This window comes from Papio anubis, chromosome 4 (assembly GCF_008728515.1).
Source record: "Papio anubis isolate 15944 chromosome 4, Panubis1.0, whole genome shotgun sequence".
In the NCBI taxonomy this organism is placed as follows: domain Eukaryota; kingdom Metazoa; phylum Chordata; class Mammalia; order Primates; family Cercopithecidae; genus Papio; species Papio anubis.
This window is the reverse complement of record NC_044979.1, coordinates 164,645,619-164,664,404: the sequence shown is the minus strand read 5'-3', so window position 1 is coordinate 164,664,404 and position 18,786 is coordinate 164,645,619. Positions and strand designations below refer to the sequence as shown.

General features: G+C 40.1%; 1 protein-coding gene across 5 annotated transcripts in view; it reads right to left on the bottom strand.

Annotated features, from left to right (window-relative positions):
• BACH1 (BTB domain and CNC homolog 1) overlaps positions 1–17,732 on the bottom strand; it is a 48,472-nt gene extending 30,740 nt beyond the window's left edge. The window contains exons 1-2 of one of the 5 annotated variants that reach the window (XM_031664940.1): positions 17,576–17,683; positions 3,762–3,820 (exon numbers count right to left, since the gene is read on the bottom strand). The gene's annotated coding sequence lies outside the window, so the exon portion shown is untranslated. The other 4 variants (XM_003895561.4, XM_017956483.3, XM_017956482.3 and 1 more) reach the window with 4 other exon arrangements.
• Positions 17,733–18,786: the final 1,054 nt, after the last annotated feature.

The following is an 18,786-nucleotide window of genomic DNA, read 5'->3' as shown; positions in this document are numbered from 1 at the left end:
TTGGAAATAACTTCTGCTCTCTGCTGAATGCACATAATTTAAGTTTTGATAGTTACTACTTGACATTTTTGCTTACAAAACCATACAGGAAACAAGATGCTGTGGCTTTATCAAATTATATAATTTTAAAGATAATTTATTTAAAGGAAAAAAAACTTTTAAAAACCTAAGGTGAACACCTGATCATGAAACCAGGTCTACAATAGTTCATGTAACAGAAAGTCAGAAGATAACTTTCTATAAAGTTCCATGTGTGCAAAAGAGCTGGAATTTTATCTACCTCAAGTCAATGGACTATGTTGTGTTTTAATTCTCAATGTAGAAGGGTACAATAAATAACACTGCAAACTTTTTTTTTTAAAAAAAGGCTACCACACTTTATCTTCATTGAACAATGACAAATGTTCTTCCTACAAGTGTTAGCTGTGCCACATGATACACTAAGTGCCATGAAAACACAAATAAAAGACTCCCTTCAAGAATATAACCCAGACACGTTCAAAATGAGAACGACGCCTCTAGGTAAAAAAGATAATAATCATTATAATCAATTTACACAGGAGTGTGGATATCTGGAATGGTATTTATTTGAAGTAAATCTTCAAACAAAAACTACTTTCCTGGTCAGTTTTCATTTAACCATAATATTCAATTAATGAGAACAATTATTTCACAAACAGTTCTCTGTTAGTCAAGGAGTGTGTGTGTGTGTGTGTGTGGCCGGCCACAAGTGGTGGCCAGTGGACATCAGGAACGGTGCATATGGGTAAGTTCCAGCCTTTTTATAAAAGCAGTGCCGTGACCTGCAGCCCAGTCCATTCCTCAAAACCTGCCTTCTCCCATTTCTAGTGGCTATCGGGAATTTCCACCTTTGCCTCCTCACTGTTTCTGCCTAACATCACCTTCATCAACCTGTCAATTATTTTCACCTCACTCAATTTCAGGGCAGGATCTTCAATGACTCAGAAGACAGGCAAATTCCTCTTACTATGACATCTTTCCTAGCTCCCTAAGCCCAAGCTTCAAAATCCCCTAAGCCAGTCAGTTTCTGTTACAATATACCTAAGATACCCAAAGTCTGAGTGTTCTTCTGAAATTAGGTGAACCTTATATTCAACGTTTCAAGTGGATGGCAAAGATCCAACAGTATCCTGTGTCTATACCTTTGACTCTCCTTTAAGGGTCTTTATTTTAAAAATGATTTTAAATTTAAGGTGGAGATTTCCATAAGAAAAATTCTTTCTAAAGACATGGCTCTTCATCATTCTATAATTCTGAAAAAAACTTAACATCAAAAAGTCTGTGGAAACTTAATTCAGGACAGTGATTTAAGACAACATTCTTCCCAAAGTCCCAAGACCCGACTCGCCTGCCAGGAGCGCCTGGAAGAGTAACTCCGTGACCAAGTTGTTATTTTCTTTAACCGTTTACAGGCTTAAATATCATAACTGCTTAAACATCTGTGATTTGATAATCACATTTTCTAAAGTTATTTCTCTCAGCCTTAGGAAAAGCCTTAAGTATTATTGGATAAGGTACACCGATAAATAAATTTTGAAAAGGCTGAATGAAAATGGGAAACAAAAAAAAGTTTGAACTAAGGTAAGTAGCAGAGGAGCTTATAGCAACACCAAAAATGACGACATTGTTAGACGAGTAAATAACCTGGCAATTTACATTAGAACTGTTACGTAACTAAAGATGCCACTGCTTTTTAAAAAATGGGGTGGGAGGCAATCACTACAATTATTGCAGCTCATGATTATTACAACATCATGTGAGGTCCCATACAGGCAATATTTTTCATTGACTTTTCCTAATATTAAAAACCATATAGTTAAGTCATGGACCTTTTGTTATAGTTGCTGGATCTAAATCCGTATTTGAAATTATGAAACTAAGGTTAAGCTTAGAGGAGAGGAGTCTGAACTGTTAGAGAAGTTTGAAAAACTACTTCAGAGATCAAAAATAAATGGTGTTTTACTTCCCAAACGAACAAATCCAACTTTGATAATTCTGGGTCATAAGTTTAGAAGAGCTTGGAAGTAAACACAGGAACAAAGATGAGAAGGAACATAGGAAATTCAAGCTCCAGAACCAAAACAAGACTAACAGATTCCACTGTTATACCTTTTTACTACAAAGAATTTAAGAAACAATGAAGTCTTTTATTTGCTTAACATATTTGGCTGCTACTTGATTCTGAATAGGATTGTTATCTGTTATGAAAATGTGAACTAGTAACTAGAATTGGTCCACATCAATAAAGCTTATTCACTGAATACATATTTTCTGTCATGCATTTGTCAGTCACTATTTGTTAAGCAACTTTGGGGTATGATTTAATATAGAATAAGCCATATCTATTTAAAGCATACAATACAATGACCTTTAACAACTGTATATGTGCATAAAACCACCACCACCACTCCAACCAAGACAAAGAAATTTCCATCAGTCCTCAAAATTTCACACACCCCTTCCACCAAGGGCAGTGACATGTGCCCTTCCCTGTGCTAGATTCCAGGTAACCAATAATTTGCTTTAGTGTCACTATGGATTAATGAGCATTTTCTTTTTATATAAATGGAATCACACATTATGTACTTTTCGGGTTTCTTTCACTTAATGATTCTGGGGTTCATTCATGTTGTTGCATACCTCAGATGTTCCTTTATATTACAGAATAACACTCCATTACATGGATATGCCAAAATTTGTTTATCCATTTGACTCTGATGGACTACTGTAATAAAGACGTACCCTTGCATTGTTCTCAATTTGGGATTATTGCAATAAAGCTTTGATGAACATTTGCATGGACATATATTTCGTGTTTCATTTTTCTTGGGTAAACAACTAGGAGTAAAAGAGCTGAGTCATATTACAGGCACATGTCTAACTTTTTAGAAATTGCTGAATAGTTTTCCAAAATGACTGTATCATTTCACCTTGCTACCAGCAGTGTATGACAATTCCAATGTATGGCAATTAATGAGAATGCTCTACATAAGACGTGTCCATCTCTTTGAATGTGAGGGCTGTTTTGCTTCATCTGTGGTGGTAGATAGCATGAAAATCATGCATGGACTTTTTTTTTTTCTTCTTTGTAGCTCGTCAGCTATCGTTGTTAGTGTATTTTATCTGTGGCCCAAGACAATTCTTCCAATGCAGCCCAAGGAAGCCAAAAGGTTGGACAGCCATGTTCTACATTCTCATTAACCCTTGGTATTGTCATCTTTTTAATCCTGCTTATCCTAATATGTATGGTGGTATCTCACTGTGGTTTTACTTTGCATTTCTTGATAAGTAATGGACGTTGAGCCTCTTTACATGTGCTTATTAGCCATTTGTATATCTCCTTTTGTGAAATGTCTAATTCTTCTGGGCTTTTTAATTCTTATCAAATTCTACCGTAAGAGCTAGTTGAATTCTGATTAGGACTGCAATGAAAATATAGATCAATTTGGGGAGAACCAACATCTAAAAAACTGAGTCCTCCAGTATATAAATAGGGCATCTATCTTCATTTACGTAGGCATTCTTTATCTCAGCATTATTATGATCTTTTTAGTAAAGAGGGCTTGTGAAGCTTTTGCTAAATTTATTCCTCAGCATTTAATGTTTATAGTTACTGCAAATAGAGTTGGGTTTTTTAACTTCATTTTTTTTTTTTTTTTTTTTTGCTGCTATTGTGTAAAAACAAAATTATCATTTTAAATACCAACTGTGAATTCTGCAACCTTACTTAATTTGCTTACCAGTTCAGATAGCTGCTTTGTGGATTCCATAGGATTTTCTAGGCACACAATCATGTAATCTGCAAACACAGACAATTTTACTTCTTTCCCACCTTTATGCTTATTTCTTTTTCTTCCCTTATTGCAATGACTGAATAGTGAGAGTGGTGACAGTGGGTATCCTCATCTCATTCCCATATAAGGAAAGTGTTAAGTATTTCACCACTAAATATGATGTTAACTGTAGATTTTCTAAGATGAGCAACTAATGGACAGAGAGGCGGGTGCAATTGTTACTATCCCACTTAAGGCTCCCACAAGAAAGAGGGGAGGGGAAAAAAGCAAAGAATGAAAATTCCCCCAACGCATAAAATTTCCCAACTCAGCCTCCTCCAAGGTTTGTCCACACCAGTTTCTAAATACTTACACCTCAGATACCCCTAAAATCCCACAATCACAGGCTGAAGATAAAGAGAGAGTTGTTATCAGGGAGCACAAGTAAGGACATAAAGACTTTTCCAGAAACTGTCAAACGGCAGCTAGCTGCTCTAGGGATACCTATGGGTGGGACAGCACAAAATATTAACAGCACTTTATAACTTGAGGACTCCACTGTCAGTTGAGCATGTCACTTTACATCTCTGTGACAATTTTTTTTTTCTGGCAATCTAGGTACAAGAATAGTACTTTTGGGGGAGATCCAAATGAAATAATATATTTAATCTTCTTAGGACAATGTCTGGCACATAATGAGTGCTTAATAATCATCAGCTATTATTTGAATTTGATGCTAGAAATGTTTTTTGAGTAGCACAGGGCAGCACTGAAACTGTAGGGAAAGAAATACAAGACTCCACTGCTCAGCTCAGTGCCCAGTATTGACACAGCATTGCTATAACACAAACAAAACTGGCTAACTGGTTTTCAACTTTTAGAACAGACAAATAATGGGAGACTTAATTGTAACTATAGCATAGAATGTAAACATTATTAACCTTGACAAAATAAAACAGGCTGGGAGACAGAATCAGGGAGAATGGGAATAGTACTTCCATACAACTTACAATGTGCAAAGTCAAAAGGCACTGCCTTCAATTAATGAGACAAGAAAAAGAAATAGAAAAAAAATGTTTAGAGCTGGAGTTGCAGAGGTGATCAAGAGTAGAAGTGGAATTAATAATAAGATTACAAATACACGTGGGGAGATAGTAAAGGAAATCATCGTCCACAGTAAGTCAACAGATAATGTCTCAGGTTGATAAAATGAGACATAAACATCTTAGAAAGACAGAGGTATCCACCAAAAAAATTAAATAGCAGAAATCAGTAAACATTGCACATAACTCTGAAGCAGAATTAGGGGGTGAGGTGTAGCAGATAAGGTTGTTTTCTGTACAAAAAAAAAAAAAAAAAAAACCAAGAACATGTATTACTTTGACTAAAAACAAACTTAAAATGTTTAAATAGTAAACAAAAGTAGCAAAACTTAGTTAAATGTAAATTGTTGATAACTTGGTTGCAAGTATTAGTGTAACTTTTTAGGAGTCTTCAAGTAGAAAAGGCATTTGATAGAGAAAATTTTGAACTGAAATGATTTTAACAGAACTAAGAGATGGAAAGAAAAAAAAATACAGAAAGACATCTTGTTTGGGTACGATGTTATACATACTATTTAATACTGGCAAATACTAATTTAAATCAGTTAAAAATTTAAGGGTATACTCCAGAAAAATGAGCTGTTGAACCGCCAAATCACTAAAGCACCGGTTCTCTGCCTTACAGAATCTGATGAAATCTATTGAACTTCCACCAGAAAACTAAGCAAATAATAAAATTTTGCATTTGCCTTTAATGGAACTGATGAATAATGGATCCTCTCTTAAAATTTATTGACCCTCCTTATACCCCTTGATCTGTAATTCTTTGCTAACCTGTACTGAATTTCCAAAAGGAACCATTTATACTCACACTCTCTTCCCTCTCTTCCCAATTTCATTGGAGCCCGCTCAAACAAGCCTTTGCCCTCCACTCCATAGAAACAATTTAGTGAAGCTCAACAGCTTCCACATCACCAAATGGCAAATGTTCAGTCTTCTTACACAGCATCTCAGCAATATTTAACAGGTTGATCATTCCTTTCCTGAAACCTTGTCCTCCCTTGGCTTCCAGGATCCTCTAGTTTCTTCTTTGCACACACTCTCTAGGTGAACACATCTGGACCCACAGTGGAGACATGATTACTGCACAGACTTGCTGAACACTCTCATATTCGTATCTGGTCCAATGTTGAGTTCTCTCTTGAATTTCATACTCATACAGCCAACTGCACACTCAAATTACTACCTGTATGTCTAACAGGCATCACAAATTCAGTATGTCCAGAAATCTTGGTTGCCACCCTCATCACCATCACTATGCCTTGTTATGATATTTATTAAAATATTAGCATGGTAAGATCTAGCTAATTTTTATTTTTTTGTTGTTTCTGCATTCAAATTCTTAACTATAAATACATATTACTTCATAATCAGAAAAATGCTGGAATAAATAACTATAAACAAAAAATGTGCCCTGGTTAAAAAAATAGTTCACATTTATTTTGACTGAAATCTCCCAAAGATTGCCGATTACGTTTTCCCCCTTTAGAGTAGATATTTCCTACAGACAATTGGTTTGTCACTACATGGTAAGGCTCTAAAACTTAACAGATTCTTCACAATAAATTACTAAAGAATAAATTACATTTTATAGAAACCTAAAATAAAAAGAAGACTTGGTGTTTAAAAAAAAAATGAGAGAACCCTGCTATAGGAAAATGAGGAGGAAAGACCCATCAAGGCAAGTCTAGCCACGTGAACAAGGGCAAATGCGCATGTGTGAAACTGAACAGATAGCCTAAGTAGGTAGCTCCCACCCTATCTGTCTCACGAAGCTCTTTGAAAAATATGAAGTGTTGAACACACAGAATTATTAAGGACAACAGGAAATCAAGGTTTAGGTTATTTTAAGGCTACCAGCAGCCCTGAATAATCAGATTAACGCTCTATTGGTATCATCAACTGTGTGATCTTCCGTAAATTACCTGGCTTAACACTTCCTATAATAAAAATTCAGTTAAGCTTAATAAGTATCTCAAGATAAAATGAAAATATTAAAATTGCACAAGTCTGCCCAAAATAACTGCTAATTTCACAGACCTAAAGAATTTCCAATTAAAAGAGCACATTCATCCAGGATGACCCGCTTCTGTTACAGATAAGGAAACTACAGCCTTGAGAAGGGCAATAATTTAAAGATTGAAAAGCTCTCTGCTCCCAAGTCCAAATATTACATTTCAATTCATGTTACACAACTCAAGTGGTATGTAGGGGAGGAATAGGTAAAACTGAGGAGGGATGGAAGAACAAGGAGTACAAGAAATACCCCAAGTATCCTGTGTGTGATGAGAACGAACGCTATTAGACAAACAGATTAAATGGACATTTGTGGAACAACAAATTTCCCCTTATTAATCAGTATTTGGTGGCTTTTTTTTTTTTTTTTTTTTGAGACAGAGTCTCACTCTGTTCACCCAGGCTGGAGTGCAGTGGTGCAATCTTGGCTCACTGCAATCCCTGCCTCCCAGGTTCAAGTGATTCTCATGCCTCAGCCTCCCAAAGAGCTGGGATTACAGGCGAGCACTACCACACCACCACACCCAGATAATTTTTTTATTTTTAGTAGAGACAGGATTTCACCATGTTGGCCAGGCTGGTCTCGAACTCCTGACCTCAGGTGATCTGCCCGCCTCGCCCTCCCAAACTGCTGGGATTACAGGCGTCGGCCACCACAGCAGGGTCTGGTGAATTAATTTCTAAATAACACTCACTAGATTATATAACCAATCTCATGCATCACTGAAAGGAACCTGACACTAAACTGTGCTCAACTTAAATCATCAAGGTCTATAGTTATACATACTACATGGAAAACTAGAAGAAAAGAACGCTAGAAAGTATTTCACTATGAGTTACTTTCAATATAGAGGATTAAGCATCCATGTACTATTTTCATAATGAAATAGATTCTTCAGATGCCATCTTGTTTTCAAACTGTAAAAATTATAACCATAATTCGTATTATTTAGGAGGTGAAAGCCCTAAAACTAGCTGATGGCCAAAATGACCCCCTATAGGTTTAAGAGTTGACACACACAGTATGCACAGTAACTGAAAAGACAAAATAAACAAAAAAAGTGCTCTTCAAATTCCTAATTATACACCAACTCACAATAAAAATGAGTCAAAAAGGGGGGTGGGGGGAGGTGCTTAAGAGTATAAAAAGAATGTTAACAATTTTAATTAAATAAAGCAGAAGTTACCGTACAGCAATCAGTATATCACATGAATCACAAATCTGAAACTGTTTTATTCAAGTAGAGATACTAAATTGAAATGCCTTATTTAAAAACAACCAAATCCAATAATCCCTAACAGCCACCATAGGGCCACAGTTTCTCAATATACATAGCTAAAACTAAAAACGTAAGTCTATTTTTCACTATTTAACTTGAGAGTCAAAATAATTATTTCTAAAATGAGGATTTCCAAGCTACAGATTTTGCACCAGTGATCTCAGTAACTACTTTTCATTATATGATAACCACAAGATTCAGCCAAATAAGGAACAATATGTGGCCTATAAATAAAGCTGAAATATATCTCAGCTTAAATAGCATTTAAGGAACTACTAAGTAGGTAAATACTACTGCATTTATCTGAGACAAAAATTACATTGGTAGTATAAGTCTTTCTAAATTCTATCCAAAAAAATAATACCAGTTCAGAAGCCTATTCTGGCCATTTATCACAGTCTATTTGTTACTCTCAAAAAGAAACAACCATTGAGCAATTACTTTGCATTTTGTAAATTTACAACACTCAAGTGTTTAGGATTTACATTATTTGTCTGCCTGTGTTTCACAGCACAGGAAGCACCCAAACCTGGGATTGAGAAGGAACAAGAATGAAATATAAAAGTGCTTTTAAACAGTGACCATACTTGTAACAACACACACAGGTGTCCCCCTTATCTACAGGGGATACATTCCAAGAACCCCAGTGGATACCTGAAACTGCAGATAGTAACGAACCCTATATATACTATGCTTTTTCATCAAGTACAATAAGAGATTAATAATAATAAAACACAACTATAACCATATACTGTAATAAAAGTTATGTGAATGTGATGTTTCTCAAAATATCTACTGCATTTAGTATTTTTGGACTTCATTTGACCACGGGTAACAAACTGCTGAAAGTGAAACAGTGGGTGAGAAGCCTACTGTATATCAAAATTGCTAAGAGAGTAGATTTAAAGGTTCTCACCACACACACACACAAAGGTAAGTGAGGTAATGGACATGTTAATTAGCTTGATTTAATCTTTCTACAATGTACACATACAGCAAAACAGAAAAGTTAGGAGTACTACAAGAATACTGTATAAACTTAAGGTGGCATTAATTTTGAAGTCTGAAAAGAATGACTAATAAGCTAACCACGGTACAGCTTTCCCTTCGAGGAGTGGAATGAGTGTGTAGAGAAGGGAAGATGTTCCTGTTTGTACTCCTGATTCAAGAATTTGGGTTCTAAAGAATCCTGACCCATCTAGCCAATGAATTAACCGTTCTATCTGAGCCAGGTTGGCCTCAGCACTCGGTGCAAGCCATATAGACCACAGGTGGGTGTGCACTATCGACTGAGGGACAGAGTAGTCCTCTTGGTATACACATAATCAGAAACTACAAGATATAATTATATGTTCTCCTCTCCCTGAAAGGAATAAGACAATGGCAGGGAACTTTTGAAATGTTTAAAGTACTGAAAAAAATTTCTTTCTTTTATATATATTTATTGGCAAAATTGGCATTTTCAATTTTTAAATAATTTTTAAATAAACCATTGATTTGATTTGATTGTAAAAGTGCTACTTGATCATAGAAAGAAATGGCATATAAAAGGAAAAAAAGTCACCTAAAATTCCACATCCAAAGACAAGCATATTTTATTTTTCTCCTCAGAAGTTTGTATCTATGTGTAGTGGTTGCTAGTAGACAAGGATGTCACCGTTAACTGCACAATACCATTCACCCCCTCACTTTCTAACCAAACCCTGATTGTGCTCACATATCTCTCTCAACCAGAGGCCATCAACTTCCCAGTAAGCAGACCCCAGTCACAACCTAAGATGAATCACAATCCATTTATGCCAATCACAGCTGTGCTATTCCCCTTGACCTTGACTCATTTAGGCACTGGCTGGTGTGCAATGATGACCTACGAAGAGAGGAGAGAGGGATAGGGTAGCATCTACTATGAGGCTTTAGGGGAAAGTTTTTCTCACTGATAGAAACAAGCTAGGGAAAAAAAAAGTGTCTCTTCTTCCAGGAAACTTAGTCATATTTTCTTGTGACACTTGAACTTGTGGCAGCCATCTTGCAACCATAAGAGGAACTTGCCAAGGACAAAACAAGGACATTGCCTTTCCATTGACTGGATTTTTAGACACACACACACACACACACACACACACACACACTTCCTGACCTAACTTCCCCCTACTAAAATCTATTTCTCTCTACTCTTATTCACAACTAAGCTTCTCAAATTGAGTTGATACAAGCTGTTTCCTCCACTAACCTATGCATTCATCATTAAACATCCCTAAGGCTTTCCTGATTTCCCAAAACTTAGGCTTCTAATAGTCTATGGTTCCACAGCATGTTTTACTATGTTGCTACTATAGCATGCTATGGGAATGGTTTGCCTATCAGACTGTAACTTCTGAAAAGTTCATTATTGCCAATATCTGGAAAAGTTCCCAGCTTATAAAAGCCTAAATATTTGTTTCATAAGTTAAATGTAAACCAAATGCCTAACATGTAGGAATGCCAAAAATACTGAAATGAATTTAGCAACCCTATTGTCCACATACACCGAAAGTTAAATATGTGTTTGTGTGAGTTTGAGGAGAACAGCAGCAGGAACAGGGAGAAATGAGAACAAAGGGCCTTAGCCTTGAAACTTAAAAACACAGTTCTTCCTCACTCATCAGAGATTAGAAAGCTGTTCCAAGCTAATTCAACAAAAAAGAAGAGGCTGTTTCCACACTGGCATGTGAGAAGCAGTGGTAGCATAGCTCTCTAGAATCTCAGCTCCTCCGCTATTTGTGACCACTGTTGCCAACCTGCTCAGAGAAGAAAAGGCGGCCCAGCCCTTCTGGGGTCTGGAAAAGATAAACTAGTCCAAAGACAGGAGGCCCTCAGAGACAAAATACACTTCAAAATATACCTACAGCTTGAATAGCACTTGTGACAGTCCTTTACCACAAAAAGACAGCGAAGTAGGGAAAGTTAATCGTAACTACATGCTCATCCCAAAGTAGCATTTCCTTTGACTTCTCCGGATGACAACTGAAATTGAAGGCATGCCAGCAAAGAACCCGAGTCAGCTGGGCAAAATGCTTTTTACTTCAACAGTCTCTTGCTAATGTGAAAGAAAAAAAAAAAGATTACAAGAGCCAAAAGCTTTTTTTTTCTTACTTCTTTTAACCTGAATGATGACTCTTACCTAGGTGAGTACCCAGAGCCAGGCCAAAAATATACCTCAGAAAAACAGTCGATAAAGAGACATCAGGTACGCTGGAAATTGAAGAGGTCTGCGCCAACATCAGATAACCACTGTACGTTTTTTAAAATAATATTTAAATATAAAATACACATTAATGAAATCATAACCTAATAAATCAATCTTTTATAGTCACACATTTTATAATAAACTGATGGATGAGCCACTGCACTAATTTAGCTGACTTCCAAAAGACGCTGGCACACTTTAGAAAAGGAATAAGGCATTAAGTATACGAAGATATCAGTAAAGAGGAAGTTGGATGGATAGGACCATCCAATAGGACCCTGAGGAGTTCACCTCCTTAGGACAAAAATACCTCCCTAGGGTCCTGGAGGCAGACAAGTCAATAAAAAGAAGAGATAACTGGAAAAAAGGGGTGCAGGGGGAGGAAGGAACACTTCCCTTACTATACTATTTACTCTATAGCCTTGGAGGTAGGCTATTACTAATGTCCAGGCTACAAAGGAATTGAAAGCATTTTTTAGTGTAATTCCACTTTAACGAAGGATGGGGAAGTAGAGTGCAACTGTCCACTATGACCGATCTGATCTAAAAAAATGATAAATTTAAAAAGTGAAAATAACTTTACCTGATAGAAACTGGGAATAATTAGGGGCCAGGCACAGTGGCTCATGCCTGTAATCTCAGCACTTTGGCAGGCAGAGGTGGGTGGATTGCTTGAGGTCAGGAGTTCGAGACCAGCCTGGCCAACACGGTGAAAACCATCTCTACTAAAACACAAAAATTAGCTGGGCATGGTTGGGGGAGTGCCCTGTAATCCCAGCTACTACAGAGGCCGAGGCAGGAGAATTGGTTGAACCCAAGAGGCGGAGGTTGCAGTGAGCTGAGATCATAACAGTGTACTCCAGCCTGGGCGACAGAGTGATACTCCATCTCAAAAAAAAAAAAAAAAAACTGGGAATAGTTTGTTACAAAAATATTAACTTGAACGATGACTTTCCTAAGGCATTGAGAAAAGTGTTTACAACTACTTTTCAGATAACATGATCTGCACAAAATTTCAGCTATATTAATGTAACATTTTCTAAATTGTGCCGGTATTGAGAAAGGAACCAGCTGCCAGCCAATTTCACTACATGCCCACTGTGCTCCTACACTGGTCATTAACAACCAAGATTCTGGCTACCACTATTTCTTCTTCCTCATGTTTGCTTCAAGACAGCTTTTATTTTCCAATGAATATTTTCTAACCTGTCCCTGATCCTAAATAAAACGAAGAATCTGCCCTAGAGGAGTGATGATATTCAAAGTATTAGACGTAAAAGACATTTAACATCTAGAAAACCAAATTATATTGTGCTCAATTCAATTCTAAGCCAATTATGGGTAAAAATAAGTCACAAGACAAGTTTTATGTCTATCTTAGGAGATGAACTAGAATTACTTAATTCCAGCTGCTTTCTCAATAATCACACCAATGATAAAAAACAACGTAGAAAGCTAAATAATCAAAAGAATTTTAACTCAGTGTACACTTACAAGGTACAATACACGATGTTCTCTCCTTTAATCTGTTAAACATTCCCAAGTTTCAAAACCACAGAACTAGAATGAACACATATCATACCACCCAGTTCAGCAACCAACAGTTTATTAAAGAAACACAGCCAAGGTATATTCAGTGTGCCATAGGAGATAAAACAGAAAGACACAGATTCTCACCATCAGGAACCTTACACTCTGGTTCAAAGAATGGTCAATAACACAACCTTTCTGAATTACTAACAGGTACAAAAAGCTATATGATAAATATGTCCGTTGTATTCATATCCATTTCACGGATAATTTTTCTGTATTAGTATGGGCATATCATCTAAAGAAAACATAATACTTAGAAGAAACAAATTGGCATACAAATTTACATTCCAAATGTTTCCAACAAACTGGATAGGGCCCAGGAATATGTACTGAGAAGCTAGTTCTGTTCCGGTGTTAACAAGAAGGGAGAGGTGGACAGGTTACTAAAGCTGCCAGGCCACAATGTCAACTACAACATGGAAAAGACTAGCCAAAGAATAGCAAGTGTTTTGATTTCGTAAAAGCCAGTTTCAGTTAACTGGTTAGTGACTACCTCAAGCACTCTGCTGAGACTAAGATTTCTTTAAGTAAAAAGCTATGTCCTGTGTTCCTTGCCTTCAGAAGTTGAATGTATGTTTGAGATGGTGCTACTGACTTAACGTTAAGAGTGTTCCCCGAGTTGTTTTTCCAGTAGCAGCAACCTGCGCTGCACTCCTCAGTCTCACTTGTGATCAATGGCGGCGAATCAGCTCTCAGTAGCTACGAAACACTGCTGTGTAACTAAGTAATTCCCTGATTCTGAACAACAGATAGTAACACCTAACACTTATTGATGTTTCTCATACAGCTGGCACTGTTCTAAACACTTACCCCGTATTAACACATTTAATCCTCACAACAGTCTCTCTGATAAAGATTCTACTATCACCATCCCTGCTTTACAGAGGAAACAATGAGGCACCAGTTACCAGGCAGAAGGGCTTGCCCAAGGCTTTAAAGTGGGTGACACAACCAGAACCTGACCTTAAGCAGTCTGGCTCCAGATCTACTTTTAACCATTCTGCTTACTGCTTCTTTTGTCAACCGTACAGTGATCAAACCCAGACTTCAGTTATGTTAATGCACTGTGTAAGTCAGGTGCCTGGGCTGCAGGCTAGTGTGACAAGTCAATGTTTTATCTGCAGTCCTGAAATGTTTACTCCCTCCAAGGGGTGTGGATTCTGGCAAACTGCACTCAAATTACCCATACCTTGGCCATCAGTACATTACCTCATTTGACATGTATTTTAAAACAAAACAATCTCAAAAATCATCGTTCCACCACATAAAATAAACCCTGTTTAGAATGCTCAGGGAGTGCAGGTTTTAGGGTTAAGACAATTCTCTCATTAACAGAACATAAGTCAGAAAATTAGAAGAGGTGGTGATTCCTAAAACGTAAGTCATAGAGAGATCAGCACAATGAAGAGAATCTCTGACACGTGGTAATTTTAAAGGGTTTTGCAACTGTTATTCTGAGCATCATCTCTCACAGTACAGGTGTGTAGAAGCCACATGGCACATGAGATTTAACTGAACGGTAAATACCACCCTCACTGCCGCCACCCGCCACCAGCACTAGCAGGAGGTTGATATTCAGAATAAATGCTACTTTCCAAGGGATTTACTGAATCTGTCGTCTTATTAATCTTCATTAAGCAAGTGTAAGCTTGGCCAAAAAAAATTACAAAAAAAACAGACTTCGAGGAGTGACAGTACAAAGTAATTTTTACAGAATGTGTGATATACATATTACACACTATATACATACTACACTCCAATGTGTGGATCATCTTCGAGTATTTCCACTGCACCTTTTTACATTTCACTGCACTTCAGATAACAAACATTTAAACAAACCAACCAGTGAGCTTGTCTCCAAATTCAAAATACAGGTTACCAAATGAAATTCTGTATTTTTTGTATTTCCATCCCCAATATCAACAATGTAACAAGAAGTTTACACTCAAACTTCTAATCTTTAAAGTAAAATATACAGACAAGAGAACTACCTATAAAATAAAACTTAAATGGAATATTAAGGACAGTCTGAAAGAACTCTTAGGAGGAAACCATAAAAGAACAAGCATTTCGGTTGCTGAAAGAATGTTATTGACAGTGGTTAACAGGCTATGTTCCCCCAACAACAAAGGGGTGGAGGGCATGCACGCGCATTATATAATATGAATGCGCTATTGTTAGTCTGTATTTTTAAGTTTAATGTCTTTCTTATATTAAATAGAAGGTTTTAAAAGTTTTAATATAGTCTTTCCACATGAAACTCCTTGTACCCCACCTTAGAGGCCCTAATACTTACAATATTCATGATTTCTAATCTCCTCTAGTCCCAGACATAAAGGAACAAAATAAATATAAAAATTTATATTTATATATAAAAAAGTTTTTCCTAATATAAAATGTTTTAAATGAACTATCATTAATAGGAATCATCATTTTTTCCACCAAAGGGTCAAATTCCCAGCTCTACATTTCCCATTCCTAAACTTTGTTTGCAATGAGGATTCATAAATATTTGGGCTGTGTGCTCCTTTTTAAAGCAAGAAGCAATGACACCAGGTGTAAAGGCAGTAGTGTCACACAATCAAGACAATGAGACAGGTATTTATGGTTGGCCATTCATTAAACAGCTCTTTCCAGACTTGACCCAATGAGACCTGTTAATTCCACCCATACTGTGCTTACCCTCCTCTGACTCCTGAAACTTCTTGTGTATGCATGAAAAGCCAAGGGTCTTGAGAAACAGCAAGTCCCCTCTGTGTACTCATAACCAAATTTTTATGAAGCACAAATTAAGCTCACTGCTTGAAATTCATAGACCACATAACAAAAACCACAAAAAGGAAACTAAGTCCAGTAAGAGTAGCAAATATTTTTGTTACAATATTTTTTATTGGGTTATCCCTAGCTGCAAATTTCTTCCCCAGTTTTAGCTCTCTCCAGCGCAAATTTCTTCTCAGACAGCAGGTCACGAGACTCTGGGTTTAAACACCGCCTCAGTGCTACTGGCCACTGCCTAAGAGTGCTCTTCCACTTCACCCACTGATAAGCTGGATCAAAACAACCCCAGCTGGGTCCCCTTCAGCCTTCTGAAGCAACCCCTCTAGAGCGCTCCTTGGCCTTTTATAGTGGAGGCATGTGATGAGAGTATCTGCACCAGCTGTTTCTAATTACCTCTCAAGCTGGGGCGAATGACTCAGCAACCCAACTTTTTAAAGAGTCATCCTACCTTGTTAATCAACCAACATACTGAACAATAGTAAACCACTTGACAGAACCATAGGTTAAACAGCAATACAAGATTCACTATACCAAAGCCACCCTACTCCAAGCTGACTCACCAGGAGCCTTTCTTCCCTAACCTTCCTTAAGATGTCCAAAGGCAGAAGTGGCAAGTGCCTTCAAGCCAAGCCCAGCCCAGCCCTTGCACCACTACCCAAAGACCAGGAAGAAGCAAGCTTCTTCCCATTTCTCTGCTTGGCTATGTGAAGCGCTCAAGTGCTCTGCCACTAACACATCTGGGATTTCCACCCTTTATCCTTCTGAACTGCATTCAATACAAACCCTCTGATGTAAAGTGTGTTCAAATATGTGACCAAATTCCCATAGCATCCTCCATGGGTAACAGTCCATACCCCTATACAATTTTCCAAAAAGCAAAGCATCCTACAAAACATTCTTTGTTCCTCCAAGCGTGACACTGTAGCTCGTTTTCCCCATACACGTTCTTTCACAATTACTACTACACTTTACCTGGAATCAAAACAAGTTTAACGCAGAAGCCTCACTCCATAAAAGCATTCCGCACAATTCTACTCAATGACATGAAACTGCCGTGTAAGAATGAGGAAGCAACGGCACTCGTGTTACATTACACGAGCACAAAGCTGGTGTCTCCAGAATCAACGCCCACTCTCACCATATTGTGCGAGGCTTAATTACAACGCGTGGGCAAAACTCCAACAAAGGGAGTCCTGGGATCTCCGGTCCCCAAAACCAGTCTTCGCTAAATCCATCTCAGCACGGTGGCCTTCTCTCCCCAGGCACAAACTCGGCTTTTCTTACGCGATTCCACGCGCGACAGGCACCAGGCTGAGTAGACGCGAGGCTGGGCATAGCGGTGGGAGGCGGCGGAGGACAATACGGGGCCCCAGCCGCGAGGGCGGTGCTGATGTGTCACAGCCCGGGCGGGCCGCGGGCGAGGGGCTGGGCTGGCGCCCGAGGGCGGGGAGCGGGGGTGGGGCAGGGACCCCGCGGCCCCCAGTCCCCGCCCGCCCCGGGTAAAGTACGGCGCGCGCGGGTAAACAACAGCTCCTGCGGTGCAGGGGGTTCGGGCGCCGACGGGACGCCCCTTCCGGCGTCGCGGCCACTTCCAGAATCCCGGCCGCCAGCGCCCCCCGCGAGCCCCGCTACGCGCCCCCCGCGCCCCGCCCAGCCCAGAAAGAGCCGCCCCCGGCCCGCCCGCGCCTCCCCCGGACCTGTCCGCGGGCCTCCCCTCACAGGCCCGCGGCCCTGACCGCGCCAACCCTCCCGGAGAAGGGCCGGCGGGACTGCCGAGCCACTCACCGGAGCTGAGGCGCGGCGCGGCCCGACTGACTGCAGCGAGAGCGCCTGGCGGGCGGCGAGGGCAGCGGTCAGGTGACTCACTCCTTCCGCGCGGCCAGCCACCCCCTCCCGTCTGCGCCGCTCTGCTGCCGCCACCTCGCGGCGCCAAAACCCCGCCCGCCCGCTGGAGGCCCCGCCCCCGCCGCCGAAACCCCGCCCCGCCGCCCTCGAGGCCTCTGGCTGCGAACTACCTAGCGCAATAGCGCGGGCCGGGGTCGCCGCGGCCGGAAGCCCGAGCAGAGGGATTGCAGGGTCGGGTCGTAAGGGGCGGGGCGGGCCTCGGGGAGGCGGGGGTGGGGTCCCCGGACCTCCGCGCGTGGCACAGCCCGCAGCCTGAACTAACTCCCACTCCAGGACCACCTCTCCTCTACCTTCTGAGGGCAGAACAGAAAGGCCGAGCTCCTCCTCGCCCCGGGAGCTGCAGGACGCCCTAATTCAGCCGAGTCGTCGCGTGCCCGGGTGCCCGCGGATAGCAGGAGAGAGGACGGGCGCTGGCCCCACAGGGGTCGCTTTACCCCTTGAAGAGCTCCTCGCTGCCTGCCCTGGGGGTGGCGGGCGCCCAGGTTCGCAGGGTACTTGAGCTTGCTGGTTGGGATGTATCAAGTGCGTCCAGGGTTTTGTGGAGCGCGTCTAGCAGTTGCTCTACTTCTTACTGACATGAAACAAGGGCCCCCACGACAGGTGTTCCCTTTTCGCTGTCGCTGCCAGGAAGCTTCCAGCCAGGTTCAGCGCCCAGTGGTGTCAGCCGGCCCATCTCGAGCCTTGGTTCCGCTGTCATCTTCTGGTGCTTATTCTGGTATTTATCCAACTGTCAATTTTGAAATTATGTTCCCAAGCCATTTAACACCTCTGGAGTTAAAAGCAGTGAGTGTCAGCGGAGAGGGATGCACGCGCAGCGGAGGGGACTGTGCACGCCAACCCCACGAGGGTTCCTGCGGAGATGGCACGGACCTTGAGGTCTGTAGCCAAAGGACGATTTGTGTGAAGGGATTTTATTGTTAGCTTTGGAGCCAGTAACAAGAAGACAGCCGTGGAGTTCCCGGGGCAAAAAGGATACCGAGATAATAATTCAGGTATTATCGCTAACATGACTGCATTTGCACCCACAGGCTGTGGGACTTGAGGATGTTTGAGTTACATCCCAAATACATGAGAAAATCACGTAAGTGAAG